Below are 6,000 nucleotides of genomic sequence, written 5' to 3'. Positions count from 1 at the left end.
ATGCGCACTGCACCCAGAAGCCAAGGTACGCATGCGCCGCTGCCGGCCGCGCAAATTGGTAAACAGCTCGGAGTTTCCACCCCCGGAGAGCGCACATGCGCAGAGTGTCGTCGCTCTTAGAGCGTGTTTCTGCTAGGCTCTTCTGTGGGGAGGTTTCAGTTCAGTTAAGTCCCTCAGTTGCGTCCGACTCTTTGCGACCCCATGTGCCCCATGGAGCACGCCAGGCTCCATTGACCATCACCAACTCCCAGAGCTAGCTCAAACTCATGTCCAACGAGTTGGTGATGCCATCCAGCCATCTCATCCTCTGTTGTCCGCTTCTCCTGCCTTCAGTGTTTCCCAGCATCAGGGTGTTTTCCAAGGAGTCAGTTCCCCTTTGGCCTATGGCAGTTTGGGATGTTTTGAGCGTACTTGGTAGCCTGCTTTCTAAATGAGGGGATACTCCAGGACTGGAAGCAAGGAGAGGAACCCCATGCAACGTTCCTAGACAGGAAAACGTCTGGTCATCCCGAGACACAAGGAAACTGAAACATAAAGTGTTAAGCTTGCTGCGTTGCAAGTCGTTGTTACTCCTGGTGCTGAGAAGGTTAGCAGGCCCGAAGGCCAGGGGTTGCCAAACAGAGGAAAGAGGCTGCAAGTGTCAGACATTTTATATCTCGCTCTTAAGCGGCAAGAGAAACATACTATTAGTGTTATATTTTTTCCCTTTCTCTATACAAATTTAAAAAGAGGTTTCTTTTAAAATTCTGTGTTGCCATGACGACACCTGGTTCCACCTGAACTTAACATTTCTCAAACCTTGAGCTAATCAATGTGTTTTTTAAATGGAAATGTTTGTCTTAAGCTATGTTAATGAACTATGTATTTGGACTCTGTCTTCAAGTCCATTCCCCCTAAGACTCAGTGTTGGGGTCCTTTAATGGACCGGGACCTAGCGGTCTGGAGTGGACGATAAGAAAGTGAGAGAGAGCCGGAGGGAGGGAGGGAGAGAGAGAGAGAGAGATAAAGAAAGAAAGGCATGGGGACCCCAGCTCTGATGGAGCAAAGGTGCTTTAATGATTTTTCTGTGAGTATATATAGGCTGTAGTACAAGAAATTTCTTTCGGTAATGATAAAGATTAGAAAACCAAATGTACAGTAACCGTTACCAAGGGAACAAAGGAGGATAATGGTCACAAGGTCAGGAGACAATCCATATCTCAAGAAAAGGGGGACGAGACTAAGCAGTTTTGTCGTAAAGAGAATGTTTACTAAAGAGACCCAAGCCCGTCTCACACAATGACTTCAGTCCTGAGAGCTGCTTGCAGTTCTACTCGCTTCTAGCAGAAGCTAATAAGGAACAGAGGATTTATGAGAAACAGCACGTAGGAATCCTCCCGTTAAACATTCCCTGACAACTCAGAACCCACTTGACAAACCAGTGTCTTTTACTCATGCGAATATTCTCTTAAGCTATGTTAATGAGACTGTATTTGCTTGGAAATCTGCCTTTCTTCAATTTTCATGTCAATCATTTTAAGACCCCGGACAACTCTCCTTGTACCAATGTTATCTCGAAATGCATGTTGTGGATGAGGGACCCGGTGCCAGTCTCTGAATTTTGAGCTATTTCCTTTCTCTAATTCAGTTCAGTTCAATTCAGTCGCTCAGTTGTGTCCGACTCTTTGCGACCCCATGGACTGTAGCACCCCAGGCCTCCGTGTCCTTCAAAACTCCCAGAGCTTACTCAAACTCATATACATGAAGTCCGTGATGCCGTCCAGCCATCTCATCCTCCGCCGTCCTCGCCTCCTCCCACCTGCAATCTTTCCAACATCAGGTTTTTTCCCATGAGTCAGTTTCTCACATCAGGTGGCCAAAGTATTGGAGTTTCAGCTTCAGCATCAGTCCTTCAGTGAATACTCAGGACTGATTTCCTTTAGGATGGACTGGTTGGATCTCTTTGCAGTCAGTCTAAGGGACTCTTCAAGAGTCTTTTCCAACACCACAGTTCAAAAGCATCAATTCTTTGGCACTCAGCTTTCTTTATAGTCCAACTCTCACATTCATACATGACTACTGGAAAAACCATAGCTTTGACTAGATGGTCCTTTGTTGGCAAAGTGATGTCTCTGCTGCCTAGGGTGGTCATAATTTTTCTTCCAAGGAGCAAGTGTCTTTTAATTTCATGGCGGCAGTCACCATCTGCAGTGATTTAGCAACTTCCCCCCCCCCCCCCAAAAAAAAAGTATGGCACTGTTTCCATTGTTTACCCATCTATTTGCCGTGAAGTGATGGGACCAGATGCCATAGTCTTAGTTTTCTGAATGTTGAGTTTTCAGCCAAATTTTTCACTCTCCTCTTTCACTTTCTTCAAGAGGCTCTTTAGTTTTCTTCACTTTCTGCCGTAAGGGTGGTGTCATCTGCATATCTGACGTTATTGAAATTTCTCCCAGGAATCTTGATTCCAGCCTGTGGTTCATCCAGCCTGGCATTTTGCATGATGTATCTGCATATAAGTTAAATCAGCAGGGTGACAATATACAATCTTGACGTAGTCCTTTTCCTATTTGGAACCAGTCTGTTGTTCCATGTCCAGTTCTAACTGTTGCTTCCTGACTGCATACAGGTTTCTCAAGAGGCAGGTCAGGTGGTCTGGTATTCCCATCTCTTAAGGAATTTTCCACAGTTTGTTGTGATCAACACAGTCAAAGGCTTTGGCATAGTCAATAAAGCAGCAAGTAAGACAGTAGATGTTGCTAGAGGGCATCAGAGGACAGGCACATTGAAACCATAGTCACAGGAGACTCTCCAATGTGATCTCAGGACTACAGCTTCTCTAACTCAGTGAAGCAAACGCATGCCGCGTGGGGCCACCCAAGAGCGCCGGGCCGTGGCGGAGAGGTCTGACCGAACGTGGTCCCCTGGAGAAGGGAATGGCAAGCCACTTCAGTATTCTTGCCTTGAGAACCCCATGAACAGCATGAAAAGGCAAAATGATAGGATACTGAAACAGGAACTCCCCAGGTCGGTAGGTGCCCAATATGCTACAGGAGATCAGTGGAGAAATAACTCCAGAAAGAATGAAGAGAAGGAGCCAAAGCAAAAACAATACCTAGTTGTGGATGTGACTGGTGATAGAAGCAAGGTCCGATGCTGTAAAGAGCAACACTGCATAGGAACTTGGAATGTTAGGTCCATGAATCAAGGCAAATTGGAAGTGGTCAAACAGGAGATGGCAAGAGTGAACATTGACATTCTAGGAATCAGCAAACTAAAATGGACTGGAATGGGTGTATTTAACTCAAATGACCATTATATCTACTACTGTGGGCAGGAATCCCTTAGAAGAAATGGAATAGCCATCATGGTCAACAAGAGTCCAAAATGAGGTACTTGGATGCAACCTCAAAAACGAGAGAATGATCTCTGCTCGTTTCCAAGGCAAACCATTCAATATCACGGTAATTCAAAATTATGCCCCAACCAGTGATGCTGAAGAAGCTGAAGTTGAATGGTTCTATGAAGACCTACAAGACCTTTTAGAACTAACACCCAAAAAACATGTCCTTTTCATTCTAGGGGACTGGAATGCAAAAGTAGGAAGTCAAGAAACACCTGGAGTAACAGGCAAATATGGCCTTGGAGTACGGAATGAAGCAGGGCAAAGGCTAATAGAGTTTTGCCAAGAGAACGCAGTGGTCATAGCAAACACCGTCTTCCAACAATACAGGAGAAGACTCTACACATTGACGTCACCAGATGGTCAACACCGAAATCAGATTGATTATATTCTTTGCAGCCGAAGATGGAGAAGTTCTGTACAGTCAGCAAAAACAAGAAGTTCTGTACAGTCAGCAAAACAGCCACAAAAACATGTGGCTCAGCTCATGAACTCCTTATTGCCAAATTCAGACTTAAATTGAAGAAAGTATTGAATTGAAGAAAACCAGTTAAACTTCTTAAGTTGAAGAAAACCACTAGACCATTCAGGTATGACCTAAATCAAATCCCTTATGATTATACAGTGGAAGCGAGAAATAGATTTAAGGGACTAGTTCTGATAAACAGAATGCCTGATGAACTATGGATGGAGGTTCATGACATTATACAGGAGACAGGGATTAAGACCATCCTCATGGAAAAGAAATCCAAAAAAACCAAAATGGCTGTCTGAGGAGGCCTTACAAATAGCTGAGAAAAGAAGAGAAGCTAAAGGCAAAGGAGAAAAGGAAAGATATTCCCCTTTGAATGTAGAGTTCCAAAGAATAGCAAGGAGAGATAAGAAAGCCTTCCTCAGGGATCAGTGCAAAGAAATAGAGGAAAACAACAGAATGGGAAAGACTAGAGATCTCTGCAAGAAAATTAGAGATAGCAAGGGAACATTTCACGCAAAGATGGCTTCAATAAAGGACAGAAATGGTATGGACCTAACAGAAGCAGAAGATATTAAGAAGAGGTGGCAAAAATACACAGAAGAACGGTACAAAAAAGATCTTCACGACCCAGATAATCACGATGGTGTGATCACTCACCTAGAGCCAGACATCCTGGAATATGAAGTCAAGTGGGCCTTAGAAAACATCACTATGAACAAAGCTAGTGGAGGTGATGGAATTCCAGTTGAGCTATTTCAAATCCTGAAAGATAATGCTGTGAAAGTGCTGCACTCAATATGCCAGCAAATTTGGAAAACTCAGCAGTGGCCATAGGACTGGTAAAGGTCAGTTTTCATTCCAACCCCAGGAAAGGCAATCCCAAAGAATGCTCAAACTACCACACAATTGCATTCATCTCACATGCTAGTAAAGTAATGCTTAACATTCTCCAAGCCAGGCTTCAGCAATATGTGAACCGTGAACTTCCAGATGTTCAAGCTGGTTTTAGAAAAGGCAGAGGAACCAGAGATCAAATTGCCAACATCTGCTGGATCATCAAAAAAGCAAGAGAGTTCCAGAAAAATATCTAGTTCTGCTTTATTGACTATGCCAAAGCTTTTGACTGTATGGATCACAATAAACTGTGGAAAATTCTGGAAGAGATGGGAATACCAGACCACCTGACCTGCCTCTTGAGAAACCTATATGCAGGTCAGGAAGCAACAGTTAGAATTGGACATGGAACAACTGACTGGTTCCAAATAGGAAAAGGAGTACATCAAGGCTATATATTGTCACCCTGCTTATTTAACTTATATGCAGCATACATCATGAGAAATTCTCAGCTGGAAGAAGCACAAGCTGGAATCAGATTGCCAAGAGAAATATTAATAACCTCAGATATGCAGATGATATCACCCTTATGGCAGAAAGTGAAGAGGAACTAAAAAGCCTCTTGATGAAAGTGAAAGAGGAGAGTGAAAAAGTTGGCTTAAAGCTCAACATTCAGAAAACTAAGATCATGGCATCTGGTCCCATTACTGCATGGGAAATAGATGGGGAGACAGTGGAAACAGTGTCAGACTTTATTTTTGGGGGGCTCCAAAATCACTGCAGATGGTGATGAAATAAAAAGACACTTACTCCTTGGAAGGAAAGTTATGACCAACCTAGGTAGCATATTAAAAGCAGAGACATTACTTTGCCAACAAAAGTCCGTCTAGTCAAAGCTATGGTTTTTCCAGTGGTCATGTATGGATGTGAGAGTTGGACTGTGAAGAAAGCTGAGCGCCAAAGAATTGATGCTTTTCAACTATGGTGTTGGAGAAGACTCTTGAGAGTCCCTTGGACTGCAAGGAGATCCAACCAGTCCATCCTAAAGGAGATAAGTCCTGGGTGTTCATTGGAGGGACTGATGTTGAAGCTGAAACTCCAATACTTTGGCCACCTGATGCAAAGAGTTGGCTCATTGGAAAAGAATCTGATGCTGGGAAGGATTGGGGGCAGGAGGAGAAGGGGATGACAGAGGATGAGATGGCTGGGTGGCATCACCAACTCAATGGCCATGATCTTGTGTAAACTCTGGGAGTTGGTGATGGACAGGGAGGCCTGGCATGCTGCGATTCATGGGGTCGCAAAGAGT

Source organism: Dama dama, chromosome 31 (assembly GCF_033118175.1).
Source record: "Dama dama isolate Ldn47 chromosome 31, ASM3311817v1, whole genome shotgun sequence".
NCBI classification, from domain to species: Eukaryota; Metazoa; Chordata; class Mammalia; order Artiodactyla; family Cervidae; genus Dama; species Dama dama.
This window is presented reverse-complemented; position numbering follows the sequence as displayed.